The sequence below is a fragment of the Canis aureus genome, chromosome 8 (assembly GCF_053574225.1).
Source record: "Canis aureus isolate CA01 chromosome 8, VMU_Caureus_v.1.0, whole genome shotgun sequence".
Classification (NCBI taxonomy): Eukaryota; Metazoa; Chordata; class Mammalia; order Carnivora; family Canidae; genus Canis; species Canis aureus.
The window spans coordinates 43,505,314-43,525,285 of record NC_135618.1 but is presented as its reverse complement, the minus strand read 5'-3'; the positions used below and the strand labels follow the sequence as shown (position 1 = coordinate 43,525,285).

The window sequence follows — 19,972 nt, the reverse complement described above, 5'->3', positions numbered from 1 at the left end:
AGAGACCCCTGATTATTCATTCTCTTGCCTCTGCCTGGGATGGACCTCCTTCTGGGGGTCTGCAGGTCCTGACACCCTGGGGCCCAGGAAGCCTTCGGGAAACCACTTCTGCCCTTTTTACTTGCCTGACTCTCGCCATGCCAGCTCCGGGCCTGCCATCCCACCAAACCGCAGGCCGGGCGCCCAAACCACATCCCCGGGAGGACACGCTTTTCTGGGAAATCACACTGGGGGATCCGCTGTGGCAGGAGATCTGTTTTAAAGGCCCAGAACAGCCAGCCTCTTGCAGGTATCAGTTTTGGGAAGAGGCTCAGTCCATGTGTTACCTTCTCCCTATCATCCGGCAGGTGCCTCCAGGCGTCCCCCAGCCCATCCGTCTTTGCTTCTGCCTCCCCAAGTCAGCAGAAGCTCCCTGATTTCATTAACAGTAGGTTCTAAATATTGGACACCCAGATGAATGTAAGGGGGGCTTCAATACGTACACAAGAGAGTGGAGTTGGAGGCTGTGGGCAGGCCAAGTGATGGACGGACTCTGGCCAACCACCCTTCCTTGACCCTGACCCAACAGGAGCTTTCCAGAGGGAGGGAGACATGGGAAAAAGGAAGCAGGGTGGCAAGGGTTTCCTCCCCTGCACAGCACCCCCACTCCCCTGGGAGCTCACGCAGTGTTTGAAAGGACAGGCAGGGCTGGGAGGGACAGTTTCTTCAGGCGTGACATGAGCACAGAGGCTCAGAACATCCTACCCCAAGGGGAGGTAATCTCCGCTCTCCAGGAGCTCCATTTGGGGGAGCACCTCACCCCTCGTAGGATGTTGTGTTTCAGGTTGTGATGAAGTTGCCTCCAGCTTACATCCAAATTGCTAAGGATGTGTGTGTGTGGGGAGGCCTCTCTCCTTCCTACCACCACATTCAGGAGCAGGATCTCCATTCCATCTGTCCATTAGCCATGGGGCCCTCGGACACACCAAATCCTAGCTGCTTGGGGGGTGGCAAGGGATGGGGAGGCAAGGGGGGTGGCAAGGGATGGGGAGGCAAGGGGGGTGGGGGTCTCCCACCAAAGCCATCCCCAATTCCATATACCTCCTAGACCCACATAGACTGCAATGGAACCCCTGGACCCAAAGTGTAGACCGACTGGCTATCATCAGGAATGATCCCTGTGTCCTCATGGTTTCCACATCTTTCTCTCACGACGGAGGAGGGTAAAATGCTGGGATTGTAGAACCGAGTCAGAATGATTTTTATCTTCCCACTGATGTCTGAAAAGACCATACAGGTTATTTTTAAACCTTTTTTTTTTTTTTTTTTTTTTAATACTGTTGTTAAAGTCCAATCACACAGCTGTACTTAACCCTCAGCTTGCCGGCCCCTACGCACCCCCACTGCCCCTGGGCTTGTGTTTCAACACATGTGCTTGACATTGCAGGGAGGTGTCAACCTTCATGGGGAAAGCCCCTAAGTCCTAACACCATAAAGGCCCAGAAGTAACGAGATAGGCGATGTTTGCTTCAGGACTGGCGAGGAAATGAGGGAGCGTAGCTTTGACTCCCAACTCTATCTCGCCACAGTTCAAATATTGAGTTTTCATAGGAACGCCCTGGATTTTGAAATAAAGAAAATGAAAAATTCACAATCTGGCAGAACAGCTGGCTGCCTGTGTGAGGAGACACGGTAATTATGCTGACCCATTCATTATCGCCGGCTCCAGAGCAGAGTGAGTGAGACCAGATCCCTCTCAGCGACAAGCAGGTTTTACAATAATTCTTGGAGGATTTAGATGTTGAGATACAACATGAAACAGAAGCTCGGCAGCAGAGTGGAGACAACACAAGCTGCTGGAAGTGTAGAGCTGGGACTGCGGTCGTGCCCCTTGGCTGCAGGGGCGGTGGGGAGTGAAGAGGTCCCTCCAGAGGCAGGAGAAGGCAGCTACAGGTCTCAGAGCAAGGCCTTTGGGGTTCCTCCGAGAGGGGTTCTTATTTTGTTAAGGGAACACAAGAAGGACAACACGTCAACCTCGCTTTTCTGGGAGGCCAAGTGCCCTCAGGCAAAATAAGGAGGTTCTTCAGTTCCTGCTCTGGACCAGAGGCTTCGTGCAGGAAGCATGGGTGTCCCCCGGATGGGTGGTTTGCTCAGCTATTTCTTTTTTGCTACCAGTCTCGGGCTGCCAAGGAGTCCCCTTATGAAGCCTCCAGGTAGTCATCATGATTAATGAACATTTTCTTCTTTCTTATTCTGGTCCTCTTTTCCTTCCTTCCATCCTCCCTCCCTACTTTGTTTTAATCTCTTTTGGAAGAGAGCTGCCACAAAGCTCCCCGGGGGTGCTAGCAATCAGGGACCTTGGAAGACAGAAACCAAAGAGAAGGACTCTGGCTATTGCTAGAAGGTCAACTTGCTGAGGGCAGAGACCCCTCTGCCTGTTGATTCAGAAGAGCGCTCAGCACATAGCAGGTGCCTGGATACCCTTTAGACTAACCAAGGTTAGTCTCCCTCCTTCCAGGACAGCAGCCCTACTGCCTCCTCACCTTCCATCTCCCAGAACATTGCCCTCTCTACAAAACACTCTGCTCGGGATTTGCATATACGCAGTAGGCTAACAGCACAGTTGGATCTCAGTCATGATCCCTATGAAAGTCAGTTCTACAGTCGTACCTACAGGTGCTGCGCTGGCCCCAGAATGGCAACCACACTCGGGATATGTGTGATTTTGATAAGAAGGGAGAGGACTTGGGCAAAAGTATTGTACTTGGAATGACTGCAAAACCCTGAGTTCATGGAAATTCACGTTCCATTCACAGTGGCTGCACTGTCAGGATATGGCAGCCGGGTTCTTGTCCTGGGGAAAAGCAGGACTCAAACTCCACCCCACCCACCACCCGCCCTAGGCACTGATACGTCTGGAAGGGCCTGTGGGGTCAGGTTCCTTCTGTCACACAGACCCAGACCATGCTCTCTGGCAATCCAGCAAATCTCAGTCTCTGAGTGCAATACGTGTGTGCAACAAGGAACAATGGGATAGAACACTCTTTAGAATCCCTAACTCCTCCAATCCATAGCTGAGCTTTCTAGGTTTCTCCTCATTTTCGCCAGAGGAGGTTTAGGATTCTGAGTGGCTCTCTTCGCTCACCATTAAGACAAATGGCCAATTCCACGGCTAAAACCAAACCAAACTAACACCTAACAACTGTTGGTTAAACTTCCTTTAGATTCTTAGGATGGAAGGAACTGATTTGCCTACCATGCGCATTGGCCTGTTGGTGCCGGGACACGGTTAAATGCATATTTGAAGCAATTACCTAGACAGATGATTCAGATACAGATTAAACAAGACTGGAATGGCTTTATCCTTGAATCACATAGAAAGAAGACATCTCAATTAGGGGCTTAGTTTGGGATATGACACCTTTCTGTTGTTGAGTCAATGTTATCACATTGTCTATCAATGCCCTAGTTCAGGAGTTTGGATCCAGTAAGTGGGCAATAAATGTTTAATAAATCTAATGCAAAAAAATGCCAAATGGAAACTCACAACATCCTCGCTTTTTCTGGAACGGAGTAAATTAATGTTAATAAAAGTCATAAACCTGTCACCATGTCCCATGTTTGTAAAAGCCTCTTTGTTAATGAAAGAACAGTGTTAGAAAGAAGAGACACCAAATTATAGGCATTTCTAAACCCCTAGTGCTGGAGTTTGATTTTTTTTTTTAGCTGAACTCCCAGTTAATAAATATGTAAAGAGACCATCATTGGGGAACAATGCAAAGTATTCAGGTTGCTTTGAGGATACAGTATAAATCCTTAGTCGTTGGCATGAAGGAGACAAGGGAAGAAGGGGGAAAAAAAAGACCAACAACAACAACATAGGTTCATTATACTGGAAAGGTTCCCTCTTAAACCTTATCCAGCATGAATCAAAGTGAAAAATCTGGTATCACTGCAACGAAAATTGGATTTAGCTCATAAGCTAAAAATGAGTTTCTCTCAAAGAAAACAGGGCAAGAGCTTTTGGAGCAAGTACCAATTGCGCATCTTGTTGACACATCAACATTCCCTGCCTACCCACTCCTGGCCTTCAGCTAGATTTATACCCATAGCATATTTTGGGGGGAGTGTTAGTAGAATAACCCACTCGGTTCTTGGGCATGAGGAGTTGTATACCATGGAACTCAATGAAATGGAAACTTTAGGGATGTAACAAGAGGCATGCTGTGATGTGCTCAAGTATCAAGGCAAATCAACATTTTTAAACGGAAGATGTGTGGGTGTATCAACCAGCCAAATGGGCCATTTACCAAAGTGTCAACTGCTTACTGCCTGTCTCCCATCAAAGGCACAGCCCCCACCTCCCACCTTCTCTGAGCTCTGCACTCAGTGTATTTACAGTGACAAACGTGTGTTCTCCCCCTCTGTCTCTTTTATGAATATGGTGCTTACCTTCGAAATAAACACAAATGAGATCATCTCACCAGCCCGGAAATCCCAAAAGAAGAAACACAAAACCAGTGGAAAATACTTGAGGGTTATAAAGTGCATATTAAAGTTTTAGAGCTTTGGGAAAGATGGAAGAGTAGCAGATGCAAAAGCCAACAGGGGGGCAGATTCTGCATCAAAGCCATAAAAATATACAGCCGCAGTAATGGGCAATTATTCTTTGCATTTGTGCGCTGGTTTGAATTTGCATGAGGTTGCCAGATGCCCCGGAAAAGGTGTTCCATCAGAATGGAGGAGAGGGCTTCTCTTTGTCCCCCTCTTCTCTCTTTGTGCCACGATGCCACCTTTGCCCATCTTTTGGCTGGTGGAAGACACTGGGATGCCCATGCTAATTTGGGGTTGAATCGTCCTGTGGGTAATTTATGGTCGGAAATAGTCCCTCACACAATTCTGGGGGTGCAGACGTGCTTTCAGCAGCAGGTTCACGGTTCTGCAGGGTTCCCCTTGGGGGAACTCCTGCTCCATGTGCGGGACCGTAAATTAAGAAGGGGCATAATAGGTAACGTACCGAGATGGCATACACAGCCAGCTACAGCTCAATTTCAGAGGCAGAGCATTGTGTGATAAACATCACAATGAATAGTGTAAAAAAAGAGGGGGGGGTATTATTTTTTTCCAAATGACAAAAACGTTCGCTTAGTTTTTCAAAATGAATCTCCTACGTACGTCAGATTGGTTTATAGCAGAATTTATACACAACTAGGTCACTATCTCTAAATGACATTAAACGGGAAATGTCATACGATGGAGCACATTTAGTTCTAGGTCAAAACAAAAACGGAAAGGCTTTCAATTTTGTTAAAAAATTCAGCCATTTCAAGGTTTCGGGCGAGAAACGGGATGTTCCACCCACCCATGCAGTCATTTACAAAAAGACCAAAATAGCCACTTAATTGGTTGGAATCTCTGATTCTCGTATTCTCCTATATCTACCCCTGAAACACACATTTGAGACTGACTCTCGTTTCATTTCAAAATGCATGTTGGTATTAAATACTGCTGTTTAGGAGTGAATAAATCTACATTTTGGACAAACAGTTCCATATAGGACATCCTCATTTGAGATGCATTGAATAGGAAAACAAAAATTTCTAATTAATGTACAAGTCTAATCACCATTCCCCACATGGAAGAGTAATTTTTCACCGTTCATTTGCTGGGTTTAATCTCAAAACTGACATAACAGAAACGCAATGTCCTATAAATCTCCGCTCATTTGTTTCCTTAATATTCATATCCCATTGAACTGCAGCTGCTTGTTGCTGCAGTCTATTACAACTTGCAAAAGTGTCGATAAAAATATTATGAAAGGCAAGATGTGTTTCTTCCTGGCTGCGTGTGCTATTTATTTGGGAGAAGACAATAAATGGCTCGTGGATTGTCCCCCCAGCCTGCTGCTTGGTGGGTGATTAGTGATTAATTACCTGGCAGCAAATTGACATGGCACGAGGAAATTGACACAGCCCTGATTAATTAACTTTTTATGGGTGGTAGTTACTCACAAAACATTGCGCACCATAATTGAATCTCTCTACACAGCGTCGTGGTACAAAAGTTTCAGTCAAATCCAAATTAGCCAGAAGTTTCTTGGCCGTTCTAGGTCTGATTGGGATGTGGCGAAGGACTCGGCAAGAACTTGGAGGGAGAAGCACATCATTTGAAGGGGAAAAACAAACAAACAAAAAAAGACGGTGACACCGTACTGGCTGGACTGCCCGAGCTGGATTTATTGACCTCGAGGATTTTACTTATTTATTCATGAGACACACAGAGAAAGAGGCAGAGACACTGGCAGAGGGAGAAGCAGGCTCCCTCCGGGGAGCCCAATGTGAGACTCGATCCCAGGACCCCAAAGGGATCACGACCTGAGCCAAAGGGAGACAGATGCTCAACCACTGAGCCACCTGGTGCCCCTGAAATGTTTAATACGTCAGATGACGTCAGAATGTCACAGTCGTCCGGCTACAGAGAGAAAATGGGGGGGCAGTCCTTGAACCTGTAAGAGTTGCCACCACGCTGCCGATGAACGGCGCTTAGACCAGGGGACGGTCTGGTTTAGTGAGGACCTGGGTGATGAGACACCCAGCTTCACTGGAGAAGAGCTGCCAAAAGACCAACCTCCCATTCTCTGTTATCAGAGAGAGGAGATCCGACTGTGTGACAAATCAGCTACTACTTACTGACACTTGGTGACCGCCAGACCCAAAGGTTAACTATAAATCCTCACGAAACTATACGAACCAGGTATTACTGTTACCTTCACTTTGTGGGGAGGAGGGGCAGAAAGATGCACAGCAGCCCAGAAACTCACCCAACGCTCTGCACCCAGCCAGCACCCAGCTCAACAGGGACCAAGGCATCCCATGCCGGCTCCGGGCGAAAACTCCTAGGTCCAATCTCTCCATGTGCCTTAGAGGCTCTCAGCTCTCACCGCCCTCCTAGGGCCTCCTGTAGCCATGCAAGCTGCTCCATCCTCTCCTTGTATCCGTACCACAATCAAGAAGTCCCAAATTAAATTCTTAATTTGCAGGGGAATCTGTTGACAAGCCTCCCTGAGACCTCAATAGGCAACTTGTTTGGGGGCAGGGGGTAGAAGCAGGCGGGAGGGCAGGTGCAATTTCTTCTGTTCTATATTTATGTTCTGAGATTTCAAGACACCTGGAAGGGCTTTGCTCCTTTTTTACTAATTGGATGCAGGCCACAGAGATCACTACTGATTTATGTTCCCGATAAGAGTCCAAAGCAAGCTGTTTTCCTTCTCCACTGGGGCTTATCTCCACATCTGGATGGGAGCCAGGGGAAGCTGCACACAATCCAAAAATACTGGGGAAGTGGACTCCCCCAGCAGTGGGGACCTGGGGTACACAAGCATGGTGTTCTATACACAAACCTAATTACTATCAAAATAATGAGCTCCTTATAAGTGACTTCAACGAGAAATTTTCTCCAGGATTTGAGAGATCTGCATAGAAAACATTCCTAATATTTGGGATGTTACCCTTTTCTCTGTATATAATCAATTAATTTATATTGTTATCAAACATCACTTCACTCATAACTCGGTTAGAAACGGTCTCTTCCTTGGAAAGGAAATGGATGAGTCACCCAGGAATAAAAAAAATAGAGAAAACCAAATGCAATGAACACACAGGGACGATTTACTCTGAGCAGTGAGTCTGCTGTTCCCAAAGCAGAAAGGTTTCCTAACTTAAAAAACAAATGCAAAAAGAAGCAACAAAACCCAGAGACCATGCTCACGCAAATATTCTTTCATCGTTAGGTCTTTGAATGAGGACAGCAGCCTTGGTTTTTAACTAATTGCCACATTATTCCCGCTTACCTCCCGAAGCTGGCTGTTGTCTCTTTTCTCCCAGGCTACAAATGGTCTGATTAATCCAAGAGACACGCATGGTGAGGGCCATGGCAGTCAAATGCGCAGAGATGCACTTACTGTGCGGAGGACACATCTGCGATCCGTCTACTATTATTGACAATACCCACCCCGGGCAAGGCTTCCGTAACATTGCACTCAGCACAACGAGACTGAATCTCAGTCTTGGAGGGTTTAATTTAGCGGGCTCACGGGAGGCACTTGCAAAGGTGCTGTCATTTGAAGGGACACTGGAGACAGGGCCTCGAGATGCTGAGACCTCTTTTAATTTGGATGAAGCTATTTGCCATAATCGATCCATTTGACAAAACCTGTGCCGGTGTCGATTTGGTTTTTATCAGGTAGCCATGGGGGGTGGGGGGAAGGCGAATAACTTCTATAAGTTAATTACGTTATCGAGTGCACGTACCCAGCGAAATTTCAATTGTGAAATCATTCGCGATCTGGCTAACAGGTTGGCTGAAACTGGAAGCCCGGTGAGTTGCCCCTCCAGGTAGGAAACAAGGCGAGTGAGATAAATTAGCTTCATATGCTGGGATGGATTTCCCATGGTTATCTGAGGCCTCCGTGGCTCCTGCACGTGAAGCCCTCAGAGGGGGCTGACGGTGGCTCACAGGATGATGGGTACATGATGCAAATGCCTCCTTCACTTCACTTCCAGCCTCTGCTGTGGGTATAGCTGGTCGGTGTTGGGGCCATCTGATTTTGAGAGTCAGCTTCCACATTTGGAATGCTAACTCCCACTCCTCTGAATCATGCCCCATGCCAACCCTGAGGACAGGTGTCATCTGGACCTATGGATCACCTGCCTGATATCTGCGCTGGAACCTTCCCTAAACTCTCATCTATAGCAGATTAAAGGAGAACCATTTGGAAATAGGTTGTCCCCTCAATAGAGTGATATAAAACGTCCAGACCAGCTTCTTCAGTGAACTTTTAAAATGTCCCGGAGAAGATAGCTTATGAGAGAAAGGGAACGTGTAGCCATCTGTCTGAGGAGCTATGGTGCCTCAAGCAATCTGAATGGCTCTTCACACAAGGATGCTCACAAGTGGGTAGGTATTCACGAGTATGCTCATTGCAATTAGACTTGGCCAAGGTCAAGCTGCTAGTGATAGTGTAGACCTATCTCTGCCTGAATCCAGGTCTTGTCACTAAATACACTGTTGCCCAAGAAGAATTTTGTAAAACCAAATACAGGGAACTGGGGTTTGCCAGCAAAAATGAACCTTTGGGAAATGCTTCTTAGACTCCAGTAGCAATGACTACGGGTGGGCATGATATACATCCTTCGGCAGGTGTGCCCACAGAAGTGGTTCTGGTATGTTTGTTTTTACATGAAAAGCAATTAGGCATCAAGAGTCTACACTGCATGCAAACAAAACCCAAGGAGACAGATTGAAAACATGTGGTGTGTTATTTGGTCCTAAAAACTGCATTTTGTTAACACCCCCCCTCCCAAATTCTCCAGTAGCAATAAAATAGCTTTTGGCATGACACTACTTTTACATAAATGAAAACACGATTTAAGAAAGTGGTGTTTTTGAAGCAAAGCAAGCGTTTAAATTATCGTGCTTGAATGAACTATGCCAGGATCTTCTCCCTTCCTTGGGAGGTCAAGCTCAGCTTCTTTTTGTGATTCTTTGCCCCACACGGGGTGATTTGCTTTTGAAAAGAAATAAGGCAAGGGGAGGAGGGGGCCACTTCTGTGGTTGGACAAATTTCTATGCAGGAAGCACCAAGAACCCCCATTCCAGAGCTTGGACTACACGTCACTGGATGCTCTATCCTCCCTCTTCTAAGCTGTTCGTTTCCAGCCGAGCAGACTTAAAGGACTTGGCCCAGTTCACAAAACCAGATCCCCCCAGGAACGCACATGCCTGCCCCAATGCATCAAGCTGCTCCCTTTTATATCCCTGGAACCAAACAGGATCTTATTTTTGGCCCCTGAAAACTTCATGTTCAGTCTGAACTCACAATGGGTGGGGGCTCCCCCCCCCGCCATTTTAAATCTCATTATTGACTTGAGAAAGTAAATGAAGTACAGATTAGTGTTCAAACAAATTAAGCTCCTCAACCCATTGGAGGGTTTCTTGCTCACCTTTGCCAGGGGCCAGTGGAAGGTAGGCATGCACCAGGCAGCTTGTTGGTCTTCTTACAAAAACGTGAGCATTAAAAAGTACTTTCTATCAATGCTATCCCTAGGACTTGGGGTTTCCAGGGAATTTCCCCAGAACAACTGCCTCGCTGCCTTTCAGAAACATCTCATCTCGGCCTTGTTCTCTGGCTGTGTGTGCACTGGAATCCCAGGGCAACGTAGTTTATTGTTTTAATATCTGTCTGACACAAAGCAAACCATCCTCCAGTGACTCCTTATCCGTCATATGTATTTCTGTGAAAGAAGTATCAAGACAAATAAGATGTTTGGGGGCACACCACGGGATGGTAGTTTTTGCAATTGGCAGCCTTTTGCAGAAGTGAGACCCCCATCTGCAAAAGACGAAAGCCACCATTCTGCATTGAGATTAATAACCAAAGCGCCAGGAGAACTAGACAGCAGTTGCCTGAAATGTGGCTGCTTCTTTGCAGATTCTTCCCTGTAAACAACTGAAGCTGCTCAACTAGTGGCTTCTTTCCCCCTGATTTTTTTTTTAAGGAGGTCAAAACAGTCACAATAAAGTGGTCTATGATTATGAGTTGGCCAACACAGCTGTGGATGGAGGCGCTAAACCAGTTGAGGCGATGGTGGGGCATGGATTGAAAAATGCAACTGAGCCGGTGTCCAGGTGAGATAGGTAAATTAATGTAGGTGTAAGTAAAAACCTCTTAAAAACCACCTGTCCAGAAATCAGAGTGCTGTGTCAAGCCATGGGAAAGTGGGGCCGGGGGAGCCAGGCAGAGAGACAGTGCTTCAGTAATGGAGAAAGAATGACACAGGGGTCGGGGGAGTGGTGGTGGTAGCTGCACAGCTGTGTCCAGCTCTGGACAATCCCTGGGCATAAAAATGGGTGTGTACTCTGACCGAGGTGACAGGAAGAGAATGATATACTAGGTGTCTCAAGATCTCCCCGTACACGGGTTCAATGAGGAAAAGAGGGGGACGCCTGGGTGGCTCAGTGGTTTAGCGCCTGCCTTCGGCTCAGGGCATGATCCAAGGTCCTGGGATGGAGTCCTGCATCAGGCTCCCCACACGAAGCCTGCTTCTCCCTTTGCCTGTGTCTCTGCCTCTCTCCTCTCTCTCTCTGCGTCTCTCATAAATACATAAATAAAATCTTAAAAAAAATGAGAATAAAATGAGGGAAAATGAGGAAAATCTAGAGTGTGAGAGGATGGCAAGGATGGCAATATTTAGCTGACTGACCTAGGGGCATTAAAAATGCCGTGTTAACAGTGGGTAAGCCTCCTGTTGGCTATGGCTCCTAAATATCGCTGTAATTCGTTTGCAATTCTGAGACATTAGAATTATGTGTCTGTCTGTTACGTCTTGCTCACAAGAATGCAACACTACAGAGGCTAGCTTAAGGACACCTTGCTTAATTAAACTGAATTTAAATAATTTTTTTTTTTTTAAGAAGGACCCCTTGCTCAAGAAGAATTTATAGTGCATTGGAAGTGTACCCGGCATATAGAAACAGCTTGACGAACATGATTTAAATGAAGTAATGCATTTGAATCCTCCCCCTGCTCCCCCTCTGCCATGAAAGAACTGGTAAGATGAATACATAATAGAAGGAATTACTTCAAAGATGATGACACGGAGAACACAGGTATGTTGTCACCATACTGAGTCACAGACATAGAAGGAACAAGGCACTGATGCCTGATTAGAAGGCTCCACCTTGGAGCACCTTTTAGACCAGCAGTATGAGGAGATGTGGGAGGAGCCAGAAGAAGCCCAGACACAGGACGAGGCATCCAGAGTACATATGGGGTCTCACCATGTATCCCCGGAAAACTGGGGCAGGTCTTGGAGAAAGCCAACAGCCCCAACACGATGCTTCCAACTCTACATTTGTTTGTTGTTTGTTCTGAAAGCAAAACTAAGCCAGTCCATCCGATTTAGACTGAACTCATGTACATCTCTTACTTTGGTGAGTTCCAAGAGTGCCTACCTCCCGTTATTGGTTTTGAAAGGTGATAAAAATCGCACAAAGTGCAAAAGGCCTATGAAAGTTCCTAGGACGCCTGGGTGGCTCAGTGGTTGATTGTCTGCCTTCGGCTCGGGTGGTGATCCTGGGGCCCTGGGATCCAGTCCCGCATGGGGCTCCCCGCAGGGAGCCTGCTTATGTCTCTGCCTCTCTCTGTGTCTTTCTCATGAGTAAATAAATACAATCTTAGAAAGAAAGAAAAGAAGGTTCCTTTCTATCTCCTCCCCCAGGTAGCCAGCTGTCCAGAGTCTGGCCCTTTCAAATAAGAACGTTAGCCTAACAAAAGGGGTCAGTAAACTCGGGCCCTAGGGCCACGTGTGGCCTGAAGACTCTTTTTGTCGACAAAGTGTGATGGGAAGCACAGTCACACCTGTTCATTTCCCTACTGTCCGTGGCCACTTACAAGCTATGGACAGAGTTGAGTAGTTGCCAAGCAGGGCCAGATGGCCTGTAAGGCTGGAAATACTTTCTAACTGGCCTTCTAAAGACTAATTCTTCCAACCCCTGGCCACACAAATCAGACAAGAACGGCCTCTCCGGCAATCCAGGGATGGGATGGAGAAAGCGCAACGCTGGCCTGGATACAGAAGCTGGACGGCTGCCCAGAAGCCGCGCTTGACCACTCCCTGCCTGGACATTTCCAGGAGCAGAGCATGTGGCCGCTTCCACCCGCCGGCGTATAAACGTGGAGACTGGTGACCACTGAGATCGGGATTGAGTTAGGCTGGGTTCCAAGTTGATTTGGCTGGGTCACCTCGGACAAATTTCTTCATCCTTCTAATCCTGAATTTTCTCAAGGAACAAGGGGCATAACCATATTTCGTTGTTTCCTTGGGAGGATTAAAGGAGAAAGTTCATGTGAAAGGCTTAGAGGACAGCCTCACAGATAGTTAGAGCTCAATAACTATGAGTTTGTATTAGTATTGTTACTCTTATTTATTTTTCTTGATTTCAGCCCTTCATTCAGGACTGGACGAGGGTCAGGCCAGTTAGGTACTCCCCTTGGGTGCAAAATTTAAGGGGGAGGTGGCCCCCAAAGCCCCCCAGTAATTAGGATAAATCATATTGTATTTTTTTTAATTAAAATTATTATTATGAAAAGACTCTCAAACTTTAAGCATAGAACTGCTATGCTGAGTATATTGGACCCTAAGGTAGAAACAAAAAATTAGTAATACTCATCCTGTCTTAATGGAAATTTTGATATTTCATGTTGATTTTTTCCATTACTTCAGATTTTTAAAAATATCACATTAGAATATTATTTATCTTGACTACTGAGGTTTGTTTTTTTTTGTTTTTTTTGTTTTTTTTTTTGCACCTCTTTGGATTTCATCCGAGGTGAGTCCCTCTCCTCTCTCCTGCCTCACCCTCATCCCGGCTCTTATTATCCTTCTTTTAAGCGATTCCTCCAGAAAGTATTAGAAGAGGTGTTTGGAGAGGAAGGAAGAAGACACGGGTCTCTACACCAGTGTGTCGGTGACACAGAGACCTGTTCATGTACTTTCTATCAGCTGAACTCAGTCTACTGACATTTTTCTGTGTTGGGCAGAAGGAAGAGGAAGCCATAAATTAATTTAGGCTGTTACTTTAATTACAGAAACCAATGGAAGTTCTATCAATTACCTAAAAGTAGAACACTGCAGGCCTGATTTATGTGTGTTTCTGCCACTTAAATCATTGTTTTATGAATTCCACACAATTACTTCCATAAAATCTGCAATCAATACATCAATTAAAACCATGCCACCACTGCTTGCCCTTGAGTTTCATAAAAGTGAATAAATGAGGAAGTGATTTTGCATTTTGATAACATTTAGCATCCGGAGCCTGTGATAGCAGAATCCCACCCCCCTCCCTTCCCGTGGTCAGGAGTGAAAATTTCGGGGGGAATTAGCAGTCCTCTTCCTCTTACGTTAGGACTTGATCTCATATGGATCTAAAGTTCATCTCTGGCTTCCGGGTGTGAAACACCATGTGAAAATACACTTGTGAGTATTGATAAGCACATGGGACCATCCTGACATTTCTGCTGGAAAGTGTCTTTCTGCCTGTTGACAAATAAAACTGGTACCTCTGTGTCAAGGTACTTGCTATGGACTGAATAGTGAGTGTCCATCCTGCCCCTCAAAATTACATGTTGACACCCTAACTCCCAATGTGATGATATTTAGGGATGAAACCTCTGGGAGGTAATTAGGTTGAGCTAAGTCATGAAATGGGGCCCTCATGAAGTGGGGCCCTCATGAAGTGATTAGTGTCCTTAAAAGAACAGACACCCAATGATTTGCTCTCTCTACCCTGTAAGGACATGGTGGGAAGGTGACATCTATAAGCCAGGAAGAGAGCCCTCATGAAAACTGGCCATGCTAGGACCTTGACCTCAGACTTCCAGCCTCCAGATGGAGAGAAAATAAATTTCTGTTGTCTAAGTTGATGATATTTTTTATGGCAGACCTAGAAAACTAATACAATGCTAAGCAATACCTGCTCCTGGCAGGGATTTTGTGACCTAAAGTGGTATCTAAAGCTGGTAACAAGAGACAACAAGATGGATATATTTACCTGTGGATTTAAAAATATACACTGGAATGTAAGCAAGATCAAAGATCCCAAACAGGAAATATGTTTGCAATCTCTCTCTCTCTCTCTCTCTCTCTCTCTCTCAATGTGAATTAAAAATAAAGTCAGAAAAACCCGAAGAGAAATGGGCAGATGTATTCTGGAAATCCACAAGAGGAAATGTCCACATGACAATGAAAGTAGTGAATCTGTATGTTAGTAAATTGAACACCAATAAAAAATTAAAAAAAAAAAAAAAGAAAGTAGTGAATCTGATGCGCCTCACTAGAAGGAAGGCAGATGCAGGGGAGGGCAGATGGAGAGGCTATGTGTCACCCATTTGATTTTCAAATTTAAAATAGAATACACAGGTGCTGGCAAGGATGCCAGGATGGAACCACCAATCCCATGTTTGGGAAACTAGATGTGGGATTTAAGGCACTGGCATGTCAGGGGTACATGTAAGATATTTGCTGCCGGCTTTGGGAAAAGAAGGCACTTGAAGGAGTGTGGACAGAGAACAGCTGAAGGATCATCCACACCATGGGGCAGCATGGAAATACCCAGAGGGCTGGATGGGAGGGAACCCAAATCTGCTATTAAGTGAAACAAAACATGATTAATATGTGGAATGCGCACATAACACGCATGTGTAACACTCCCCTCTGTATAAAATCCAACTACTAACACCCCCCATTTCATGTGTGTATGTCCTTCTTTGCATTATTATGGAGAAAATGTGGAAAGATACATACTAGGCAGTCAATATGGGCTACTTTAAAGGTGTACGTTTTTGGATAAAGTGGGGAATGTTATTACCACATCATTCTACACGTTGGTGTGTGCATGTTTATTTGCATGCTTCTCTAATTATAGGGAGCACCTGTTTATTTGTAATTTAAAATCTACTCATAAAATCATAAAGAAAATAGAATTAAGCGGATAACATTGACCTGCTTTGGGAAACATCTACTTCATGTGGAAATAGGGATCAGTGAGGGCTGGCTTTGCTAATCCAAATTAGAAAGTGACTTTGCCATTCATGGGACTGTGGATTTACCTCTTGATAGTTCAACTAATAAAAAATAGAGGTAATGTTTTCATTTGGAAGAAAGGTGACATGTTTCTTCAGTCCCTATTTCTGCCTGGAGTCATTTTTTGATAGTAAGCACGCACTGTATGTGTGGATAATAGAGCAGGGGCCTTTCAGGGGCCTCCAGACCACCCGCCCCGGGATGGGGAAGGCCGTGAGCAAGCCCACCAGCCCTGCCCCAGCTTTCACAAAACCCCTCTGTCAAGGGGTCAGCTGTGGGCCATTCAAAGCCAAACAATACTATTAAATTAATTAACATTATTTCAAAATTTACAAAGTAGCTAATGTAATTAATTAATTTAGTTGATGAAATGTTAATGTATTTAAGGCAAAAATACTAATACTAAATGTTTTTCCATTTGGTACAAGGTGATCTGGCCTAGTTCTGCTTCAACTTGGTTCTTCTGCTAAAAATTAGGCCCACTTTACACTCTGCAAGCCAGTGGTTCATCGGGACACACGAGAGGATGCATGATGTCCCGTGACACAGGCTGCATTGGGGTTTCACAGCAGGATAAGGTCGGGATGAGGGAGGAGCCTGGGGTCAGCTGGGGAGAAACCGGAGAATAGGATTAGGCTGTATGACATGGAGCTGTGAGTGGAAATCTTTCCCTTAATGCTTTCATGTCCTGGGTCATATTATCAGGATGATTCACTCAAGTGGTGGAAAACCCATTATGTAAAAGTGCATCTCAAAAAACAGATAACCTCAAGTAGGAATTATTTTCATTACAGAGAAATGCAGCAGGGTTCCCTTAAAAACCATCTCCCGTACCGCATTTAAGGGTGTTATTTACAGATGATTAGCTATTTGGTTAGGCAGAGGGGCAATTTAAGTCTAAAACATCCAAGGCCAGTGAAAGATCCGTGGGAAAAAAAAAAACAAAAAACCCACAAACTCAGAAGTAATCATAGAAGTCAGTAAACACACAAGATCCAATTTACAAAAGTGTAATTTATGCACACCTTTCTTCAGGCACACGACTGTTAGATAACCATGAGAAATATATGCATTTTCAAGTTAAAAAGCAGGTGCATCCCACAAGACTGCTGAGAAGTAAGGGACCCTCAGCTTTGGGGGAGGATGGGTCCTTAGCAAAAAAGAGGCCACACCACCTCAGGGACAAGAGATGTGTCTTTCAGCCACGTGCATGTCAGACCCGTACAGGAGATGAACCTCGGTGGCCGTGTGCATGCCCCTGATGTATGTGTGTGCGCGTGTGTGTGAGAGAGTGCGCACGTGCAAAAATGACCCTCTACCTGCTGGTGGGATTGTTTCTGGAACATAAGGTGTGACTTTCCAATGGAATATACACCTTCATCTGGAAGAGAAAACCTAAGTGATGTTTCAAAGAAGCCAGCTGACAGCAAATAGTCGAGCCCCAAAAGGTATCACTCACTTGGAGAACAAAAGCAGAAAGGCTCAGCAATGTGGCTCAGGGAGGAATGGATAATCTTTACACCCAGCACGCACTGTGGCCTCAAGATGGAAGTAATCTACGGTCCCTCTGCTGACCCAGGTGGGGAAGGAGAAGCCTCAGAGCTGGCTGTCCATACAAAACACTCATGGAGCTCGTCTGTCTGGATACTGCTGCTGAAGGGATCGGCAAGTGAAGATTCTCACTGTAAGAAACTAGCTTTTTATTTTGTTTTGTTATGGGGTAGGGCCATTAACTACTTATTCATTGGTTTCTTCAACACTACTATGTATAGGGACATTTCTTTAATATTTCTGAAGAATCCCTATCAACAATGGGGGGGTGTAGCTTAAAATATAATAGTGCGAAACGACAGAATATTATGAGGCCATTAACATACTTTCATAAAGCACACATGACATGATAGTAAGTGAAAATAATAGGATGAAAAATGTGTAGATACTATGATTGATTATGCAATTTAGAAGGGAAGGGTGTTGGACACACATTACATGGCCTCAATAATTATTATAAATTTTTACTTTTAAATTTAGGGGGAAAAGTATAACCACTGAAGTGATATTGTCGTTCTGTATTTGCAGTAATACAATGCCTTTTATATCTGAGAGCAACACACTTTTCCTGTAAAGAGCGAGAATGACAATATGTTAGGCTTCGCAGGCCACCTCCATCTCTGTCACATGTTGTTTGTCTTTTGTTTGTTGGTTTGTTTCTACAATCCTTCGAGAACTCTACGAGGGATCTTAGCTCGCAAGCTTTACAAAAACAGGCTGGGGCTGGATTTGGCTCCTGGGCTATAGTTTGCCAACCCCTATCTCTACTGTATGCTTCCCCTATTTTAATATGAAGAATTCGTGATAGATTTCCATGTTTGATATGATGATACACACTTCCCCCAAAGCCACCTTAGAATGGCTATACCCATTCAAACCAGCCCTTTTTTGGGGGGAATTAAATTGTTTTGTTCACTTCTAGAAATGCCTATTTTTCATATGATCATTGAGAGCCAGGTTTTCCAATATGGTAACCATGTGCCCCAGGTGGGTAATTAAGAGTAACGGTAGTCGAAATTAAATTGAATAAAAAAGGTCAGTGCCTCTGTCCCACGAGTCCATGTACTGGACAGTGCAGATATGGAATATTTCATCTTACACAGTTCTATAGGACAATGTTGTTTTACTGAATAAAACGAAACTCTCTGGAACTCAACTGTGGTTACGTTTTGGATCGCCAACGCTCCTTTGGAAAATAACGTTTATAGAGAAAGTAGGGGACAGAGACAAGGGGATGATGATGATAGTCAGGGTCCAAAGGAACCCAAAAAACAGTCAGAAGTTGAATAATTTCCCAGGTTCAAAGAACAAATCTACCACATGGCGGCCGTGCGATCCTGGGTTATCACTCTGCATCAGTGGCCCCCATTCCTCTGCTGTAAAGCAAACATTATAATACCTACCTGGTGCAGATTGTGAGGATGACACAATGGTGAGCATGTGAAACTGAGTACTAGCGCCCTAATTCTATCGGATACATACGTACACATTTACCCCACCCAAAGTGGGCAATTTCTATACGGTTAGAAAGAACCACTTCTTGCCAGATGGTTAGATTCTGGCTTTTTGGGGACATAGGAGCATACCCTGAATGTAATGCATGCCCAACCTGCTCCTGAAGATGCTATGCTGGTTGGGAAGGACGGCTGGCTGCCCCCATAACCTGGTATCTTCAGAAACCCTCAGGATTGTCACAGTCACATCTTTGGTTCTTCTGGTGACTGCTTCGAACCTGTGCCCCACAGCAAAGAGTTTGGTTTTTCTGAGCCTTTAGGAATGGAGGTGCTTGATCCTGGCACTCGGGGAGTATTTCCCTCTGTCTCTCATCCTCCTAATCATCACCCCCCTTCCTAGCTGGTCTCTAGCAGCCCACCTTCTCCACCCCCACACCCACTTTTGAGCACTGACCCCAATGAGGACCAATTTAGTAGTTATGGGGATTTCACAGAAGGTCTCAGCTGTGGACGGGGGTCTTCCCGAGGAGGGGCAAACCAGCTGGGGGCACCATGTTGGAATCCACAAGAACTGTAATTGTTCAACCTTGTCTGGGGACCTGGGAACTGGGGTGAGGGCGGGCCATTTGCCCCCCCTTGGAGCATCCATCCCAGGCAGAGACATCCTTGGTCTTTCCATGTCAACACTACAATCTATCTTCCATGTTTATTTTTGATCTTCTCTCCCTACCACTTGAGGGCTACATTTGTATCTATTAAAGTGCCTTTTATTGTCATCCTCCCCCAACACAGTTAAATTGGGGGCTGGGGGGAGACCCTCATTTTCCTCTCTGCTGAGAATGGAATCACATAGCAAAGGGCAGAACAGCCTTGCAAACAAGTGGTTATTTCCCGCAGTGAGAACACAGGTGCTCAAGCGTAACAATGAAGCACCTTTTGCTGGGTGAGGGTGCCGCGTGGATGGCCTGCATATTTTACGTCCGTTGTTTCCACGTTAATTTGCAAAGCCGTGATAGAAGGCAGGCAGTGAGCTCTAGCTCCAACCTCCACCCCCTCCCCCCACCCCTCTGCCCCACCCCACCCCCACACACCAATGCCTCAGGTCCCATCCATTGGACCCAATCCTGCCGGGTCTCAACATAGGATGATCGGGACATCTGAGAAGTGAGCATTCAGACGTAATGAGCGAAGGGGTTGGATGCTAAGGTGACAGGGAACACACAGAGACATGCTTATGAGAACCAACTTCACCTTGTGGAGGGCGCGGGGAGGGTGGAGCAGAGAGGGAAGGGAAGGAGAACTTACATGGCAGGGAAGGCGAGTGGACTCAGATTTATGTCACAA

At 45.6% G+C, this 19,972-nt stretch overlaps 1 protein-coding gene across 34 annotated transcripts in view; it reads right to left on the bottom strand.

The window, feature by feature from the left end:
• The window catches only part of RBFOX1 (RNA binding fox-1 homolog 1), a 2,042,337-nt gene that overhangs the window by 58,300 nt on the left and 1,964,065 nt on the right, over positions 1-19,972 (bottom strand). The gene's annotated exons all lie outside the window — the stretch shown is intronic.